The 21,601-nt window shown below is 40.8% G+C and overlaps 1 pseudogene; it reads right to left on the bottom strand.

Moving 5' to 3' along the window:
* Positions 1 to 455: 455 nt before the first annotated feature.
* On the bottom strand, positions 456 to 2,585 carry LOC148028422 (geranylgeranyl transferase type-1 subunit beta pseudogene; annotated as a pseudogene).
* Positions 2,586 to 21,601: the final 19,016 nt, after the last annotated feature.

The raw sequence follows: 21,601 nt of genomic DNA on the forward strand, positions 1-21,601 counted from the left end.
ATTTGATTCAAGTCTTGCTCCTTTTTCTCTATCCGCCTTCATAAGTGCAATGTACCGATCAATTAAAGCTCCAAGTTTGTCAATATTACCCCGTGTTTGAAGCCAACCTTGTTCACTAGGGCTACAGCTATTGATCTCAGCTGCCGTTGTAGTCAAGCTGCTTTCAAAATCTTCTTGTTTGATGAGCATCAGCAAGGCTGCATAACTTCTCTATTTCTATTCTTGTCTTCCACAAGGTGAATTGCGTTGATGCCTCTAATAGCAGCTGGTTCATCTCTTCCTTGGAATCATCGAAGCTATTAGCATGTCCTTTCTCTAAACATGATAATCTTTTTAGTCAGAGTCTAAAATGCATGCAATAGTGTCTCAGTAGCTTGAGATCCTTGTCTTTGATGCAACCCAAATAGATATGGAAGTACAGCAATCTCCGGAGGGGGTTGCTATAATTTAGATACCTAGCCCCAACATAAACTTTTCAAGCCTAGTTCTCCAAGAAAGCTGAACCCATAGAGGCCATAATAAGCATGTAGCAAATTTGGTACTTCCCTCGGATAATTGCTAAACCACCAAACTCACTTTGACAGCTTAATAAAAAGGCACACAATGCATTGGTGTCCTAGAGATGCCCAACTCCAAGAAGATTGAGTACTCCCCCAACCCGGAATGCATAGCAAGTATCGTATGACTTGTTTATAATTCCTTGGAAACCTCCTGCTCTGACTGTTTCATTTTATAAGGCCATTCACATCCAAAACAGTTGATGTCAACATTCCAGACATTGGATCAGGTACCATACATCCCATCAACTTTAAAGCAGCAACTGCACAATATGTAGCACCACTTGTACATGAGACTCCAAGCTAGGTGACAAGCTAAACCCATCCATATGACTGGCATTCTAATATATATTTCAATGCCTTTTCAGAATCCAATCTAGACCAATCATTGAGCATTGTCGAAACAACAACAACACAATAAACAAAACATAAATATGTCTCTGCTCCTGTATTGACCATTGTAAAGCTTCCATCAGCTTGCTGCAGATTGTGCCTGAGCAACCTCTCTCAGTGGTGAAGTTGGCACAAAAAACTGCAAGTGAAGAGAATGAAGACTCATTCATATCATTCTTTGCAACAAGCTGACTTAGCATGTTATATCTCACAACAATGGATGCCTTCAACCCTGATAGAAGAGCACCCTACAGAAGCTGATATTACTATTGTTAAATTGCCAACAGACCTATACATGGAGAAGAAACACTTTGCTTCTATCACCAGATGTCCCTTTTGTTGCTTGAAACTTCATCTGCAATCAGTGTTGGCCAGTAGTCTGATGTCCATGTAGGGTCCTATATATGGAGAATGAATCTGATTTTGAATACATCTATGATTTCCTTCTATGGTTGATCCCCTCCACATGGAACCAGCCAATGTAGTACTTTTTATTCAGCTCTTCTCAGGGCTAGATTGCAACACCACCTTCAAGAGGTATAATGCAAGGCCTCAAGACTATCCTAAATTTTAATGTACTTGATCAAAAGTCAGGAAAGCTTGAGCTTCAATAAGAAATTCTGGAAGTAGGTGCAGGTGGCCTGAGATGAGATAGGCAGCATGGAATGAGGTTTTGAAATAAACCCATCCCGCAACCCAGCTGCCTCTGCTACTTGCATTTGTTTTGCAAAAGTGGGCACTCTCTGATCACAGTACTCAAGCTGATCTTCCTTCAAGTGAAGAGTAATCTTTGTTTATGGCACTTTACTTATGCTTTTTGCTGGCAGTATACAACCTTTAGTGGAATCCCTAGATATGTGACTACATGAGGGAATCCTTGATGACCCTTTTGGTGAGATATTCTTTTATGCCAACAATTCTATTGCAATTGAGGACTCCACATTCTGACAGCAAGGTTTTCATCTACGTTATTTCAAGTCTCCAAAGCTTGTTGATGATACCCAAAGAAGAACATCTGAAATGGCCAAGTCAATCCTTTCAGTAGGAAAGTCTCTTCAGTTGTTACAACATGTGCATCATGATGCAACAGATGAGTTTAGTAGCAATGCCGCCTCATCTTTGTTGCCATTAGTGGGTGGCCTTACATCTAAAATGCAAAAGATGCGGCAAGCAAGTGACTAGTTTTGTCTACAGGTTCCAAAAATGGCCAATCCTTATCAAGATTCAGTGTGTGCATGAACAGGTTGTCTTGAGTGAGATAAAAAAACTGACACGTCAGTCCCATTTTGAAATATTGGAACCCAAAGATGACACTGGTAGTGAATGTGTGGGCCTAGAATGGACTTGCATTCTTCCTCCTTTGGACGATCATGATCTTCACAATGCCATTTTTGCATCGTTCAATCTTGAGAGGGATAAGGTGCTGCTTTAACTGGGGCAAACAAAATCTCTAGTTGAAGTCATTTTGCTTGAAATTGAAGGTCCTTATTTTGAGCCACCCGATTTCATCAGAACTACTCCCTCCCTTGAGGTGTCTCAATGAGGATGCATAAGTAAGGCTACTAGTTGCATCTATAGATAGAGTATTAGCACCATGGTAGCTCTATCTGTGTAGGAGTCGATCCCAGCAGGCATGTAGTAATGTGTCGGGTTCGAGCTCCACCTCCCCGAGTTGTAGCTCCAGCACTGCCTATGGAAACTCTGTATGCCCGTGATTATGCTCCTACATATGTTAGGGAAGATCTTTGTAGTGGTTATGTTGCTGCCCCACTTGTTCCAAATTCAAAACTGAAGCTTTTGAAAGCCCAAGCTATTAGGCGGCAATTGCAAGAGGCTGCAACTTGGAGCCATTCTTCTTGGCAGCAGCATGGGCTTTGGCCTTAGGGGCGGCCTTCTTCTTGGGATAGTAGCCCTTCTGCAGCTCCCCTTCTGGTTCAATGCAAGGTGATCTGAGAACTGCAGGCGCAGATAAAATGATAAAATGATGGCCTATGAGCCATAAGAGTACTCTATGAAAAGCTTAGAGCATAGAGACTTAAGCTCTCAGGTCCCTGGGAGGCTCTAGTAGAAGCCTTTTGATCAATGGAGATGGGAGGGAAAAGATCCTAACTGTTTTTTCTCCATGGAAGCTTGGCTGAAGCTTGAGAATGAAGAGAGAGAAGACTCTTCTTGAAAAGTAACCATGACTTTACCATCTTTTACTCAACTTACCACTATCTTCTAGGAAAATACCTTCAAAATTGGCCAAAAATGGCTCACGACCTACTAAATGTGATGTTCCAGCCTCCAAACTTGGTCCAAGACTCCATTAATGCTCTAGACCTGCAGTCCTTTTGGTCCAAAATTTCTTGATAACTGCACTGCTACTCCATGTCATGTCTGTAATTGTGTACCTACGGCTCTTAAATTTGTGTGATTGAAAAGGAGGAACTAAATGAAATATGACTAACTGGATCAAGAGCCTGATAAGCTCTGATACCACTTGTCATGAATAGGATAGGAGAAAGAGAAGAAGAGGAGAGAGAGAGTACAGAAGAGAAAGAAAGAGAGTGATGAGGAGAGAGAAAAACTAGAAAAGGAGAGAGAAAGGCAGAAAGAGGGAGGAAGAAGCCATGAGAGCTTGGAGAAGGAGATGAAGATGAAAGGAGGCTTGTATTATAATCTGATGTTCCAAAATCAAGTCCCTAACACCTTATATACCAGCCAGTGTAGCTAGTATTTCCCCATTATTAAATCCCCTTCGCTTACAAAGTTTTTGGATGCATTGCATTTCTTGTCAATCAAGATCACAAATCCAAGTTTTCTCCTAGAGCCATACAATTGATCTTTACAAGATATGGAGAGCCACATGGTCACAAGGCCTATCACTCCTATGATCCAACTGATAAAGTCTTTATTTATGGCCGAAGTGCCATCTTTTATGAAGATAATCTTGTTCCGTCCAACACCACGACATGTCCATCTCTCACACTTTTTCTAGTCAAAGAATCCCCGACATTAGATATGCCTCATACAAATCGAAACTTCACTTCGACAAAATCCTCTCCATCCAATTCTGGTCACAATCGCTCTGATACCATGTAGTGAAAACCAGGAACTTGAAGATAAGAGGATAATGTTCACAATAAGAGATAGAGATAGAGACAATATAGAAAAGGTAGTGAACTGCAGTTAAGCATTTCATTGCTAGTGATTGTATATATACAAGGTGCATTAAATGAGGTAGGTGAGCCTTATCTCTAAATATCTAAGATATTGACAAAGTGAATATCTATGAGATCCTTTTGTCCACATACTGGTTTGTCCTTATCTTATCCAACTTTTATCCTTATCCACAACTTCATCTTAACAGTCATAGGCATCCTTGTGGAGGGTCAACCACCAATATTCTACAATAGGTTGTAGGGGCATGGGGCTGGATTTGGTAGGCCTTCCCATTCTCTGACAAGCATCACAGAGTTTGAGGTAGTCATAGGCATCCTTGTGGAGGGTCAACCACCAATATCCTCCAAGCAAGGCCTTTCTAGCTGTTGCTTCTCCTACAAAGTGTTCGCCATAGGGATTCTCATGGCACGATTTTAGCACTATTCCAGTCTCATCTCCTACAACACATCTTTGCAATACTTTGTCCTTTCCTTTCTTGTAAAGAGCACCACCTAACAGGGTGTAGTGGGACTGATTACAATAGAAGCTTTTTTTTCTCATGGATCGAGATACTAGAGGGATACTGTTGGGTTGCAAGGAGGTTGTCTATATCTGCATACCATGGGATAACATTTTCAATTAGAAAAAGGGAAGCATCAGGAAGGTCTAGATCATCTTGCTCTTCTTCATTGCTCTGAGAGATTTGTGACAGATGATCAACCACCAGGACATGGGAGCGATTGAGTTTGGTGACCACTTCAAAGTAAAATTCCTAAAGTAGAAGGAGCCATCTCATCATTCTTCCCTTCACATCGGCCTTATTCATTAGGAAGGATACGGCTTCATGGTCCACGTAGAATTTGAACTGCAGGTAGTATCGGAACTTCTCTAAGTCAAACACCATTGCTAGGCACTCACGCTCTGTCACTATGTAGTTTCGTTCTCTGTCGGTGGTTACTTTTTGGCTTGCATAATAAATAGGTTGATCTAAATTTGAGGGGACCATTTGGCATAAGACTGCACCTAGACCTTCAACTGATTTATCAGTGTGCACATGTAACTCCTTCGTCCAATCAAGTGGGTGTATAATGGGTGCTTCAATCAAGCACTATTTTAAGGTGTTAAATGCCTCGTCACAATCAGTGGTCCGTGTAAACTTTGTATCTTTTCTGAGAAGTTTATGCAGGGGAGCTACCTTTGTCGCAAAGTACACAATAAACCCTTTGTAATAGGCCACATGGCAAAAAAATCCCCTCAATTATTTAAGGTTGGTTGGTGCTGTTAAGTCGGTCTCTTCTTAATATTTGCGGGGTCTATTGCTATCCCCCGTGCAGTGACAATGTGGCCCAAAAGAACTCCTGATGACGAGACTCCAAAGACACATTTGTCGGGATTGAGAGAAATTCCATACTCTCGACATCTGTCAAAGCACTACTCTAGGTATCTCCAATGCTCAGAATTAGGCTATAGACACAAAAGTCATTTAGGTACACCTCAATGAAGTCACGTAGATGGTTTTGGAATGCAGCCATCATCACTCATTAGAAGGTAGTAGGGGTATTATTTTACAAAACCCAAATGACATCACTCTATAAGCATAGGTTCTCCATTTTGTTGTAAAGGTCGTTTTGGATTGATCTTCTTCTACTATCTGGACTTGGTTATATCTGCTGAATCCATCCAAGAGAGAATAGAGCTCATGGCGTGCCACTATGTCCAACAGTTGGTCTGTGAAAGGGAAAGGGAAATGATCATTCTTTGTCTTGGAATTCAGCTTTTAAAAGTCCACACATATTTGCAGCTTTCCATTCTTCTTGGGTACTACCACAATGGGTGAAACCCATTCACTATTAGCCAGTGGATAGATAAACTGAGATTCATGGAGCTTCAATAATTCGGCTTTCACTAGGGCAGAGTAATTTGGATTCATGTGCCTCTGTCTTTGCCTCACAAGTTTGGCAACAGGCTCTAGGTTGATGTAATGTTGGCACACCGTGGGATCAATCCCCTTCAGATCTTTGTATGACTATGCAAACACGTCCAAGTTCTCCTTCATTAGGTCTCATAGGATCAATAGTTCTTCTTATGGAAGATTGATACCCACCTTCAGGTGATGTTCAGTACCTTCTACATCCACAAACATTAGTTGCTTTTCTTCTTCCACTTCGCAGATGAAAGTCCCACGGACGGCTTCTCGGTAGAGACCTGACTCCTTCAAGGGGAGTGGTCTCCTCTTTTGATGATTCACTAGAACCAAATTCCCCTTTCAATGGAGGCTTAGCTTGCTCCTTGGGAAGCTGAAAGGGTATCATTGTGGTTTCAGGTTTGGTTTGGGGATAAATTACTTCTTGGATCGAAGACTTTTCTTTCAAAGATGCATAAAAAAAGTCACATGACAGGACTCTTCTGAGTTCTATTTGAGCTGCTAAACCACTGCTAAAGGAAGGCTTATTCTCCTTAATCCATTTCTTATAGATGTTTTTCTTATGACGTGACTCATTAATCAATCCAAAGGGTACAATAGTCATTCTGTCAAATAGCAAGGGATCTTCTACTTCTGAGGCTTCAAGAACTTCTGTCTCATCTTTGCCTTTTGCATGGAGGATAGATTCTTCTAGCATGCTTTCATAGTTTTCTTCTGCACTATCATCTTCGTCCTCTTCAAATTCTATTTTTGCCTCTATGGGGGACTTTGTAAGAGTAGAATAGAATCTTTCTTACGTCCTCTATGTTTTCTTTTGCTTCTATCTCTGCTTCTACCTTTGTCTCTGTCTTTGTCTCTGTTTCTGCATCTATCTATGGTTCTGCTTCTTTTGCATCTATCATTGGCTCTACTACGACCATGTAATAGGGGGAATATTACATCCATGCTTCTATCTTGCTATCACATGTGACTTCAAAAGTTAATTTAGGTTCAAGCAAGAGGTATTCACCCATTGACACATACTTTGCTTCTTTTAGAAGTTGGCTTACAGTGCCCACTGTAAGGGACTGTGCCTATGTTTTCTTGGGAAAAATATGTTTAACAACTTCTTCATCTCCTAATGTACCATTTGTTACTTCATTGGAGGATTTTGTTAAGACTTCGATGGGCGTGGATCAATTGCCTTTTTGCGATCCATACAACTTCAACACCACCTTGTTGGGTCCTTTGCTTAGGGTTAGGGTTCCTTAGAACCAATTCGTCCTTGCTCTTGATTCAAAAAGCCAAGGTCTTCCCAGTAGTAGAGGGTATGAGGTCCCACAAGAATTGGGTTTGACCACCAGATATGTCAGCCAATAATCTCTTCACGTAAGGGTTGTCTTTACGTATGGAAGAATGCCCAAAGGCTTGATTCTGCTTTGGATTGCCAATTGGATAAGCCACTGCATAGGTTGCATTCCTCACAAGCCTAGATCCTTCCATTGTCACATCCATCATGATGTTCACTGATGAACCTCTGTCAATCAATGCGTCTCCTATAAAACATCCTTCAATCCATATGCCAATCTCTAGGCCAGGATCCAAAAAGGCATTAGCCACATCCACTTTCTTCACAAGCTTTGGGGCTTTGTTGAACTTGGCTGTTGCAGCGGGAGCAATACTTAAGCCTCTTCTTCTCATCAGTATACTTTTGAATTTCTTTCAACAGCTAAGAGATAACATCAACAACTGTCAGAATGTTAGGTTTGGTTCAAAAGTGTCCAAGTTTTTGACCAATTCATATTCTTTGATAGGATCTACAAGCTTCTCCAATCGGCTAGGGAATGGGGCCACACCCACTTTTATCTTCCCTTTTTCTTTTAGGAGCAACAACATCTATGCTTCTTCTCCTTGAGGAGGTACTTCGACATCCTCTATCTCTTGGACCTCTGGTCCTATCTGTGCAATTGTCTAGCTCTGTATGGATCTGTAGGGCTCTGGACTACATTGTTTTGTACTGCACTATTTTGTTTCTCCCTAAGAAGGTTGAACTTCACGGTATTGGCAAAGGGAATGTTCTCTTTTGGAACTGTAGGTTTTCCTTTCTTTGCATGCGTTATTGATAGCCCCTCCCACAAGCAACAAGAACATCAAGAAAACCAGAGAACACTCCCACAAAGTCTATGTGGAAACCTTGGCTTTCAATCTCAAGCCTCTCTTCCTTCCACAAACATGGCACACAAAAGATCAGCACTCTCCTCATCCTCAGTCTCTCCCTCCTCCATGGATTCAGCAAGAAGCACACAGAGAGAAAGAAGCAAGAGTTGTGCCCCAAAAAGAGAGAGGAAAAGATACGTATGAGAAAGATGATAAAGAGAGAGCAATTCAGTTGCAACTCCCTAACCACCTCTCACCCGACTCTTCCATATTAATATTTCTTAATAAAAAGTATTTCGGGTACATAAAAAAGATTGGACTTTATAACCTTAGTCTTCATTATCCAAAATGGTAGACCATACAACATTTTGCATTTTATATCTTAGAATACATAAAAGGATAGGTTACATGGCATTTTGATACAAGAAATTCACTTTACATGCCATATATGTCAAGAATTGCGTGGTGGGGGGACTTGCTTGAGCTGCTGTGCCAAACACACAATGTATACACAAGAGGAAGCTCACTCAAGAACACAAGAAGAGAGATGGAGGCCAAAACGTTTTCTTGCTAGTTTCTTCTTCTTCTTCCACACTCTATACAATGTACACAAAGTGTAGATAAGATACAACATAAAGGAAAGTGACCTTCTAAGTCAAATAGTGCATAACTGACTACACTAATCGACTGGCGTTATATCTTTACTAGCTGTAGGTAGGTATAACAAACTAAATATAATAAGTGATAAGTCAGTGGACATGTGAGTATCATAATGACAACCAATGTGCTAAGTGTAGACATGCGGACTCATCTAGCCAGGTGGTCCATCATCAATGTCCACACGTGTTGAGCTTGCCATCTCAACACTCCCCCTTAAGCTCAATTTTATCTCTGCAGCTCCAAGTAAGCTTCGAAACTTTCAAAGTTTCTCTGCACCCAATGCCTTTGTGAAAATGTCAGCTATCTGATCTTGTGTGCTGACATATACCAAGTCAATCTCTCCTGCAAGTACCTTCTCTCTCACAAAGTGGTAGTGCACCTCAATGTGTTTTGTCCTAGCATGGAACATTGGACTCCTAGCTAGCTATATGCTGCTCATGTTGTCACAATGGAATGACAACTAGACCATCTTCCTGCACGTCCAAATCACCTAATAACTTTTGCAACCATACCATCTCACATGCTGCCATAGCAACACCTCTATACTCACCCTCTGTACTTGATAAAAGCAACTGTAGGTTGCTTTTTGCTGCTCCATGTAATTGCTGCACTACCAAGGGAAAACATGAATCCACTTGTAGATCTTCTGTCTGACATGTTACCAGCCCAATCTGCATCTGTGTATCCAAAGCCCTATATGTCCTTATCTGCCTCATGAAAAATTCCATATTGTAAAGTGGACTTCACATACCTCAATATACGTCTAACTGCATCCAAATGAGGCTTTCTAGGCATTTGCATAAATTGATGACAAGGCTAACATCATAGCTCAAGTCTGGCCTTGTGATAGTCATGTAAATCAAACTCCCTACTATCATCCTGAACATAGTAGGGTCTTCTATCTCATCCCCAACGTCAGTACTCAACTTTAAATTTGGCTCCAATGGTATTAAAAGAGGCTTGCATGCTGTCATACCATACTTGGATAACATATCCAAGCCATACTGCCTTTGGGATAGCCATATACCATCATCACATATGATCACCTCAATACTAAGAAAGTATCTCAGCTCATCCAAACCTTTCATCTCAAAATTTTTCTTCAAGAAGTTCTTAACTTCAGCAATCCCATTGTCACTGTCACGTGTAATAATCAAGTCATCCACATAGATGACTATGATGACCAAACCCGCATCTCCCTTTCTCACATAAAGTGAGTGATCAACATCAGAAATACAAAATCCAATATTGACAAGATACTCTCCAATCTTGTCAGACCATGTTCTAGGTGCTTGCTTGAGTCCATAAAGCGCATTCTTTAACCTGCACACATATGTGGGATGCTCTAAATCCTCATAGCCTGCTGGCTGCTCCATATACATTTCTTCTTGCAATTCACCATGTAAGAAGGAATTCTTAACATCCATTTTCTGCAAACTCCAACCTTTGGCTGCACTTGCTGCCAAGGCAATCACACACCTAACAGTTGCCATCCTAGAAACTGGACTGAATGTCTCTTCATAATCTATGCCATATGTTTGAGCGTAGCCTTTTGCAACAAAGCCTATCCTTATACCTGCTAACTGAACCATCTACATTATGCTTGACTTTGTAAACCCACTTACAGCCAATAGCTTTTTTACCTTTAGATAAGGTACCAAATCCCAAGTCTTATTGGCTTCTAATGCAGCCATCTCCTTATCCATTGCTGCATCCCAATGAGCATGACCAACAGCATCCTCAAAACAAGTGGGCTCAACATCCTCAACTAGTTTCACCATATAAGCATAATGGCGAGTTTCATAACCTTCAAAACCAAATCTTTTAACAGGATATCTGACCCTGCTAGATCTGCATACCACCGGATCACTCAATGGATCCTTTACATTACTATGAGCTCTCTGTACACCTGGTGTCTTGATTGAAGGAATACCAAGCTCATCATCCAAACTCTCCGAACCACTAGAATCTCCATCCAATCCCAAATGACTGGTAGATGCATCATTACCATCTATCACTTTCTTCTTTCCTTTGTCCTTCCCTACAACACTTATACATCCACCTAAAGATGTGGGGCTACTCCTTAGTCTCCCCCAAGACCAAGGGCTCACTATAGGTATAGTACAAGATGATGTTTTTGGTCCACGAAGACTATGTGATTCTGGTTTATCTTTCTGCACATAGCTGTCCTGATCATTATCATCATCCAAACATCATCAGCAGGTGTATACCAACTTCCCATCTCATCAAAGGTAACATCCCTACTCACTCTGAACTCACCTGTGACAGGGTTATAACAGCGATACCCTTTTTGCTCTAAAGAGTATCCAATAAAAATACATTTTTCTTCTTTGGATCAAGCTTCTTCTATAGCTCATCTGGCATATGAATGTATGCAATACAGCCAAATACCTTCAAGTGCGATACATCGGGCTTCTTGCTATAGTAAAGCATTCTTCAGGAGTCATCCCATGAACTACAGTTGTGGGAGTTTTGTTCATAATGTAGATAGCAATATGGACAGTCTAGATAAAAAATGTTTGGGAATATTCTTTTCAGCCATTAATGCCTGTGCAACTTTTGCAATATGCCTGTTTTTCTTTTTGCAACACCATTTTGCTGTGGGGTATACTTGCAAGTAAATTTTCTCTTTATTCCATGAGTCCTCAAGAAGCCACTAAACTCATTAGAGAGGTACTCTCCCCCTCCATCTGATCTCAAGCACTTCACTTTTAAGCGTGTTTCTGTTTTAATAACTGCCTTAAAAGATTTGAAGTGCTCAAACACATCACTCTTTTCCTTCATGAAGTATACCCATAACTTCCTTGAACAGTCATCAATAAATGTGACAAAGTATTTGCTACCACCAAGAGATAGATTCTGTGTAGGCCCCCAAACATATGTATGCACTACATCAAGTATTTTTCTACTCACTTCTCTGTCATGCGAGAAGGGTTGTATTGCCTGCTTACCAAACTAGCATAATTCACAGACTTTATGCAATTCTGCAACTCTAAAAGAAGGCAACCCTGTAACCAATCCTCTGGATTGTATTAATTTCACTCTTTATACATTTGCATGTCCAATACGTTTATGCCATATTTCAATATTTACAACTACTCCTTTTCCTTTAGCATACATAGCATCATCCATTGCAGGAATTCCAGCATCTAAAGTGAACATTCGGCCTACTCTACTTCCTTTTGCGACCAACCTGCACTTATCATTAAAGTCTTCTACAAAACAATCTTTTGCATTGAATTGGACCTGCAACCCCTCCTCTACCATTTGGCCAACAGACACTAGATTCTTTGTAATTAATGGCACATGTAATACTTCTGTTAGACTCTTTTTCTAGCCATCATACAAGGACAGGGGAACCTTTCCAATGCGTAAAATTGGGTGGCATGAATCATCACCCGTCTACACATAACCTAGGTTTTGTAAGTCCTGCATCTCTCCAAATCATTCAACATGACTGGTCATATGATTAGATGCACCTGAATCGACATACCATACATCATCATGTGTTCCCTTTCCTGTAACTCCATTCATCATATGCTACATAATAAATAGACACTCATTTTTGTCTTCACTCTGTCATGAAGACGATGCATAGTTTCCTTGCTGCAATTTATCACTGTGGATATCATCCTTCTTAGCATAACAATTGGCTGTAATATGTCATTTTTTGCCACAATAATGGCAAACAATAGCAGAATTTCCAGAGCCTCTGTTCTGCCATCCACCTCTTCCTCTAGAGCTCCCCCTGCCTCTAAAATTTTCTCTGCCTCCAGAAACCTGTATTTCACCAAATTGTTGATTGAACCTGTTTTGCTGGTTATCGCCAGCACATCCCATACCACAGCCTCTTGAAGATGATCTACCATGTCCCCTTCCTGAACTCGAGTAAAATGCTTAGACCAATTTACCATTTCTTTTAGACGAATCACCCTGCATATTGATCTCTTCAGTAATCATGAGGGAGATAAGCTCATCCAAATTTGGAAATGGCTTCCCTACATATACTGAACTAACAAATGATTTCCATGCCTTCTCATTGTTAAGGCCACTCAGAGTGGATGAAACTAAATCATCATCATTCGGCATTGCATCAATTGCTGCTAAAGCATCTGTAATGCTTCTCACCTTCAACACATACTCATTGATAGAAATTTTTACTTTCTTCAAGGCATTCTACTCTTGCTTGAGTTGAATCTTTCGTGCCTTTGTATTTACTGAAAACATGCTCTCAAAAATTGTCCAAGCTGCATGTGAAGTTTTTGCATTCCTGATATGTCCTAGCATAGTATTATCAATGACTGCAGATAGCCAGTACATCACCTTTTTGTCTTTCACATTCCACTCTTTCCATGCTTTTAACTCATCTCTAGTCGGAGGGATACCCAGCTCTGGCTCCTTTTCTTCACCTGAAGCAAACTCATAAAGGCCCTTTCCAATGAGCAAGTTCGTCACATGAAACTTCCATGAAGGGTAGTTCTTGTCGAGCTTCTCAATTATGGGATTTCCACTGTTCTCTGTCATTATCACAAACAAGGATACAACATAGCAAGCTAGTCTTTTGCAATCGTTCACAACACGTGCACAACAATACACCAAGCAACTTTTTTCACTGATTGCTCAATAGTATATATAATCTGCAACTTGTTTGCAGATAAACCTTATGCTTTCTTCCTAAAAACACCTCAAAAATTACAGATTCGCAATCTATAACCTGCGCACTCACTTTTGGTCAATACAACTGAAATCAACCTACACACCAAATCTCACAGCAATCTGAGATTTTTGTTCAACCCTGCTTCCGGTGCCTCCACAGGCACTATCCAAGAGAGAGAGTGGAGGAATGGGAGAGCTTCTTACCCGTTGCTTGCTTGCTCAAACCTTGCTTCTTCTCCTTCACTTCAGCCTTCAAAATCAGTCTCTCTTAGTGGCACGGCTCTGATACCATGCCAAGAATCGCATGGTGGGGAGACTTGCTTGAGATGCTACACCAAACACACATTGTATACACAAGAGGAAGCTCACTCAAGAACACAAGAAGAGAGATGGAGGCCAAAACGTTTTCTTGCTGGTTTCTTCTTCTTCTTTCACACCCTATATAATGTACACAAATTATAGATAAGATACAACATAAAGGAAAGTGGCCTTCTAAGTCAAACAGTGCATAACCGAATACACTAATCGACTGGCGTTATATCTTTGCCAACTGTAGGTAGGTGTAACAAACTAAATATAATAAGTGATAAGTCAGTAGCCATGTGAGTATCATAATGACCACCAACGTGCTAAGTGTAGACGTGCAGACTCATCTAGCTAGACGGTCCATCATCAATGTCTGCACGTGTTAAGCTTGCCATCTCAACAATATATTTTCCATGTATCCGAGCTCCCATCAGTTATTGCAGCAACTTTCAATTCCACCAAATTGGAAGTAGGTTCTTGGGTCTTCTGTTGGGTATCAGGAGTAGCTTTCACAGGAGTTGGACTTGGACAGTCTTTTGTAGTGTGGCCTTCTCCTTTGCATCAATTGCATAAGGGCTTGTATTCCATAGACTTTTTAGGCTTTGGACAGTTTGGTAAGATATGACCCTTTTCTCCACATTTATAACACTCCACTTCTGATCTTTGGCCACCACCAGATTGTCATTCTTCTGATCTTTGGGCACCGCCAGATTGTCATTCTCTGTAACTCTGAGAGGGAAACCTCCTTGGACCGAAATAGGATTGAACTCCCTAGGCTTTGGTCCAATATCCTATATTGTCATTTTGGATTCTAGCAAGTTGAATCTTGCTTCTTCATATTTCTTTCTTCTATCGTGCATCTCCTTCAAAGAAAATATTCTTTGTATGGTTCTTTCTCGAACAGTATGAATAGAAGGCTCCAAGGATGGCTGGTTTTTGGGTACATTTAGTGGCTAACTGCTTGATGGCACTTTCCACACCATATATTAGAACGCATCCCATCTCTCCCACCTCTCACAGGAGTGGATATATTGGAGGTATTCACCTTCAATATCTGTAGTTATTCCGTAATCACATCCATAAGCTCCTTCTTGATGCTTACAACTGAATTAAATATGTAATTCTTCAAATTTTCACCTCCTGGAGTACTTGTAGTAGGGTTTTGGAAAGCTTTTGTAATCACTGCATACATTGGTTGAGTTGATACAGAGGGTCCTTTGTTTGGTTTTGATTTAGAGCTCTTGATTGAGACTGGGGATTGTTGATTCTAGTTGGTAGGATTCCACTATTGTTCAGTCTCCATTGGGGGATTTTTCTGAGGCCACTATTGTTGTGGTTGAACCATCAGTTGTCGTTTGTAGCCATTGTGGATTCGGTGCATTGTATTGCAACACTGTTTGCATATGGGGGTATGGATAGGGAATTGTCCCTAGATTGCATTTGGTGGGTATGCCATTCCTAGCATGGGAGGAGGTAGGACTCCTCTTCCTGAGGTCATTGACAGCTTTGCTTCAACTTCATCATACAGTCTTTCACCTTCCACTGCAGCTTGCAGGTTGCCTAGTTTTCTCAATTCCATAAACTTACAAACTTTTGGTTGTAGGCCTCTAAGAAAAAATCCCTTTTGGATGCTTTCATCCAAATGATGGTTGGTCCATCTCTTCAGTATGGATTCCATTCGTGAGACATAGGTTTCTACTACTCATTCACCAGACGACTGAATTAGGTTCATGAACTTCTCTTGCTTCAAAACCTTCACACCTGAATTTAGTGAGGAAGGCTAATTTTAAGTCGTCCCATATGCCAAAAGTTCCTCCTGCTTGTCTCTCATATAAGTGAAATGCTGCACATTTGAAAGTGGCGGAAAATTTGCCCAACCAATGCTTAGGGGTTCCGGCATTGTTAGCCACACATGCTACCATAAACTCTGCTACATGAAGATCAGGGTCTTCATTACACTCTCCATTAAAAATGGGAAGTGGGACTACATTTGCTGGCCTATCCATCAATATTTCCATGATAAATCTGACTAGGAAGGGGTCCTTGAGTCACCATGGGGACTTTTGTAAAGAGTGCTGCTAGGGCATCAAAGGAGGCTTCTGTTGCTAGCTCGTTCTTGGCTTTGATTTTCACATTCTCTCTTCTTATATACCTCTGGACTCATTCTAGTTCTTGCCTCTTGATTGTGTCATTCATCATGGAGTTAGCTCCACCTAGTTGGTCTATACTCAACAGAATAGAATCAGAGGGGGATTTAGTCCTCTAGAGGACTCTCTTGCCAACATTTCTTCTACTTTCTCCTTTTTAATGTATGTGAATTCATCTTTCAGTCCAGTACAAAGGGGAAGATATTTGGTTCTAAAGGTATCAAAACTCATTCTTTTGAGAATCATTGTGGTGCCATCATCATAGTAATGCCCACTTCTGATGGTTTCAATAGTGTATGTTGTGAAGAACACTCAGTCTACTAACTTCCAGTGGATTGCTAATTGGACATTGTTAGTACATCATGCGTCCCACGTATCCTACTGTTGAGCATACACAAACAAATTCCAATTCTTTTCTTTCTTATTTTCCTAAACCTCCACTGACCACGACTCCTAAAGTTTCTTCACAATCTCTCACTTGATGATGTATGGAAACTTTTCAATGAATGCTACATCTCCCATGGATGATCATTCTCTTTGTTTTTGCACTTTAGTTTTTTCCTAAACAGTTTGCTGCCAAGATGCATGTTGTCCTGCCGCTAATGCGGCCACAGTGTGAAAAACTCTAGAATGCATCATCATTCGGCTCTCTTTTTTCATCTAGAGAGCCAATGCCATATTAGTCATTAATGTTAGTGTTCATAGTGTGTATGGTTCAAAAATACTAGATTTTTGGACAAGTTTAGCCAATTTTTGATATTTTATATATTATCTCTTGTAAATATCCAAAAGATGGAGATAACTTCTAGAATAGGATGACATGTAAAAGAAAGAATGTAGCTTTAATCCATTTTGGGAGGATATTATGTAAAAATAAGGATTGTAAAAATCGCATGACGCCGGTCACAGTTTTCAAGCAGTGAATAGCACTCCAAACTGGGAGATGAAGAAAAAGTGATCTGGTAGAATTCTAGATAGGCGTCCTATTATTTTACGCCCCTTTTGGAGCCAATGGAAGCATCAAATTGGCGGTGTGAGCAACATAGAGGAAGGTATTGTTTTATGCATGTTTTTGTCTACAAGAGATTTATCTTCTCATAATGTAGAAATAAATTGACAAGCTTCACCTATGTGAGTATTCCTCTACATCTTCTATTTCTTTAAGCCCCTTCTCTTCCGTATACTCCTCTCCTTGAATCTCCCTTCACCCTATTGTCTCTTACCCCCGTGGTAGACTTTTGACCGCAAACGCTCCGATAGTGGTAAACCTGATATGAAAGTTGGTATTAGGTGTGTAAAGATGGGGGATTCTATCGATTAAAGTGGTGGTGATGCTTTACAATAGATGATTGCTTTGTTGTAGTAGCAACAATAACAATAGTTGTTGTTAGAGAGCAGTAGATGCAAACTCGGCAGGAAGCAGAAAGAATTGATTTCTTAGCTGTGAAGGCATTGCATGCAGTGGGACAGGAATTGAAGCAGTTTAAAGGTCAAAATGTTTCGGCCTTCATCCGATTGTATGAAGAAACGATGTTGTTTCATGGGGTACCGCAATATGCATGTAGTTGATATTTCTCCTGTTTGGCCATGCATGCATTGCATGATCGGATTGATGAGTTATTGGGCAGCTTTTAAGAAAGCTTTGAGAGAAGAGTTTTTCTTTGGAGATCTAGGATTGGTAACTAAAAAGACATTTGTAGATTGGAATTGAAAATCCCAATAAAGGGTTGGCTGCTATAGCTTTTCTCAGTGAATTTGAAAGTCGGTATGCGTAGTTGGATGTTGATGAGAAGTAATCATTGGAGAGTCAAAAAATTGATTTGTTTTCGAAGGCTCAGATCCTGTCTTGTAGGAGAAGTTGACTGATTGTTTAGAAGATGCCTCTAAATGGGGCTAATATAAGTTTGGGCTAATGTAATTGAAGTAGTGCAAATGTTGGTAAAGAAAGAGCGGATGAAATTAAGATGGGGTACATGCACTACACTTGCCAATGCTCGGAAGGGGGCTGACATTGCAATCAACGCAAGAGGGCAAAAGATTAAAGAGGGTGATAAAGTAACTATAAAACCTATCAAGGGAAACCCTAAGCAGGTGCTAGGGCTAAGCGAGTCCTGAATTCGAATATGGAAGGTGGACCTCTAAGGCCTGTTGACGGTAAAGTGGATCCCGAGAGGGATAGAGATGTGCCAAGAAAGAATACAAAATTCAAAAAAGAGGCACTAAAGCCAGTGGTCCAACGACCAAAGGAAAGAATGGTTTGGCACGAGAAGAGAACTTTGGCTAACTACCATGACTTTGATCTAGCAAGTTCTCTTTGCGAAGTCAAACCAGATGTGAATCTCTTGCAATTGATTAAACTTTCTCTAGGAGTACGCAAGGAATTCAAGAAAATCTTGCGTATCGAGTATATAGTAGAACCTTTGGGCATAGCTAAAGTGGGAGAAGATTGGTTCGATCATGTTGAAAGACATTGCCCTAGGGTTCCAGCATATGTGGATGGAATATTAATGGAGCACATTATCGTGGAAACTAGATCCTCCGTCAATATCATAAGTTCAGACTTGATGGAGCGGCTAGGTCTCAAAATTCAAAAAGACGGCTCCACACTTCTTAGGATGGCGGATGATAGTCTAAGACAACTGGAAGGTTGCATCACTAAAGTCCACGTTATTGTTGCAAGCGTGGAATGCTATCTGGACTTTAGGATAATAAGGTTTGTAGGACGTCTTAGCTATTGATTTTTGCTAGGAAAGCCCTGGATTTTGTCAAGATTGTGGGAGAGAAGAAAGGAGTCTCACTTGTAGCCTTCTTGCTTGCACAATGGGGGAATACACACAAAGATGGAGGCTGAAAACAGTTTTCCTCTTCTTAGTTGTGTAAGGCAAAAAGAACTCTAGTACATAGAAATAGGAGAACCCTATATATGGGTCTCAAACCAAACTCAACTAACTAAGGTGGCATACTAACTGAGCCACGAACTAGAGTAGATAAGGATAGCTGTCATCTAGCTATTATTCATGGGCGGTGTACCAACCGCATCTGCAACTAACAAGTCGGTGACATAAATGCACAACGGTCACCCTGGCATATCACGAGTGGAGCTCGATATCTCAACACTCCCCCTCGAGTTCAATCCTAATTCCTGTACACCAAGCAGGTCTTTGAACTTGCACAGCTTCTCTGCACCCAATGCCTTCGTGAATATGTCAGCTACCTGATCCTCTGTGCTGGCATAAACTAGATCAATAAGACCTAGTAAAATCCTCTCCCGCACATAGTGATAATGCACCTCAATGTGCTTTGTTCTAGCATGATAGACTGGGTTATTTGCCAGTCTGTAGGCTGATGCATATCATAAAGTAGCTTATGCAACCAAGCTACCTCACATGCAGCCATTGCTGCGCCCCTGTACTTAGCCTCTGTGCTCGACAAAGCAACTGTAGGCTGTTTCTTGCTGCTCCAAGTGACTGCAGCACTCCCAAAAGAGAACATATACCCACTGGTAGATCGTCTATCAGAAATACTACCAGCCCAATCAGCATCAGTGTATCCATGCAACTGTATCTGAACCCCAGTCTCATAAAGTAGTCCATACTGCAATGTGGACTTCACATACCTGAGTATGCGTCTAGCAGCATCCAAATGCGGTTTCCTTGGAGCCTACATAAACTGTCTTACCAATCCAACAGCATAGCTCAAATCTAGCCTGGTAATAGTCATATAAATCAAACTTCCTACTATGCGTCTGTACATAGTAGGGCCTTCCAGAAGCTCATCTGCATCTGCGCTCAGCTTCACATTCTGCTCCAAAGGAACTGAAATAGGCTTACAGCCTGTCATCCCATATTTGGACAGCATGTCCAATCCATACTGCCTCTGCAAGAGCCGTATCCCACTTGGTGATCTAATCAGCTCAATGCCCAAGAAATAACGCAGCTCTCCCAAATCCTTCATCTCAAACTTCTGCTTCAATAGCATTTTCACATGAAGGATATCTTCATCACTGTCACCTGTCATAATCAAATCATCAACATAAATGACAAGTAGCATAATACCTTTCTCTGTTTTTCTCACATAAAGTGAGAAATCTGCCTTGGAAATCTGAAAGCCAATAGTGACAAGATACTGTCCTATCTTGTCAGACCATGCTCTAAGTGCTTGCTTCAAGCCATACAATGCTTTCTTCAACCTGTAAACAAACTCAGGATGAACATCATGTATATAACCTGGTGGCTACTCCATATATACCTCTTCTTGCAAATCACCATGCAAGAAGGCATTCTTTACATCCATCTGATGTAAAGACCATTCATTTGATGCAGCCATAGAAATGACTACTCTTATGGTTGCCATCCTTGCAACCGGACTAAATGTTTCTTCATAATCAATGCCATATGTTTGTGCATACCCCTTGACTACTAATCTTGCCTTGTATCTATTCACAGAACCATCTGCATTGTGCTTCACCTTATAAATCCACTTACAATCAATTGCATTCTTATCTTTAGGCAAATGTACCAATTCCCATGTAGTATTTGCTTCCAAGGCATCCATTTCTTCATCCATGGCTTTCTCCCATTTTTCTTTTCCCATGGCTTGCTCAAAAGAAGTGGGTTCTGGTTTCTGTATCACTTTGACTATATAGGCATAGTGAATGGCTGTAAATCCATCATATTTCAGCCTATCCACAGGATACTTAGCTCTGGTAGACCTGCGCAAAGTAGGTTCACTCCCAAGTTCTCTCAAAACATCCCTTGTCTTCCTTACTCCAGGTGTAACAATAGAAGGAATACCCAACTCATCATCAATGCTCTGTTTTGAGCCACTGGATTCACCATCCACATAAGAGTGACCTGCATTCACATCAAACATGGGCTGATCTACATTCTCTTTTCCTTTTCGTGATACCTGCATACCACTATCTGCATTGCTTTGAGAAGATTCTCCTGATCTCAATCTGTCTGTCCATGGTGAAGAATGTGAACCACTGCTAGAGGACTCTCCAGGTCCACTAATATTTTGTGACTGCTGCTGTGAATTCTATGCAGCATTACTATTCTGTGCATCTACATCATCAATCACATTTACTGGTTTATACCAGCTACTCATCTCATAAAAAACAACATCTCTGCTCATTGTAAACTTACGAGTAGAAGGGTTATAGCATCTATACCCTTTTTGCTTTGCAGAGAGTAACTAATAAAGATGCACTTCTCAGCTTTTGGATCCAACTTGGATCTCAACTCATCTGGCACATGAACATAGGCAATGCAACCGAAATTCTTCAAATGAGAAATATCTGGTTTCCTACCAGTATACCTCTCCTCTGGAGTCATCCCATGTATTGCTGTAGTGGGAGTCCTGTTCATTATGTAGACAGCTGTAGCAACTGCTTCAGGCCAGTAAAAATCTGGCAAGTTTTTTTCGTTGAACATGGCACGAGAAACCTCTCCAATATGCCTGTTTTTCCTTTCTGCAATTCCATTTTGTTGTGGGGTATGACTGTATGAATATTGCTGATTTATGCCATGCTCCTGCAAGAACCTTGCAAACTCATTTGAGAGGTACTCTCCCCCTCCATCTAACCTTAGGTATTTTATTTGCAGGCCTGTTTCTTTTTCAACCATAGCTTTAAGAGTTTTGAAATGCCCAAAAAC

Source organism: Lygodium microphyllum, chromosome 12 (assembly GCF_053477565.2).
Source record: "Lygodium microphyllum isolate KBCC chromosome 12, Lygodium_microphyllum_v1.1.10, whole genome shotgun sequence".
In the NCBI taxonomy this organism is placed as follows: Eukaryota; Viridiplantae; Streptophyta; class Polypodiopsida; order Schizaeales; family Lygodiaceae; genus Lygodium; species Lygodium microphyllum.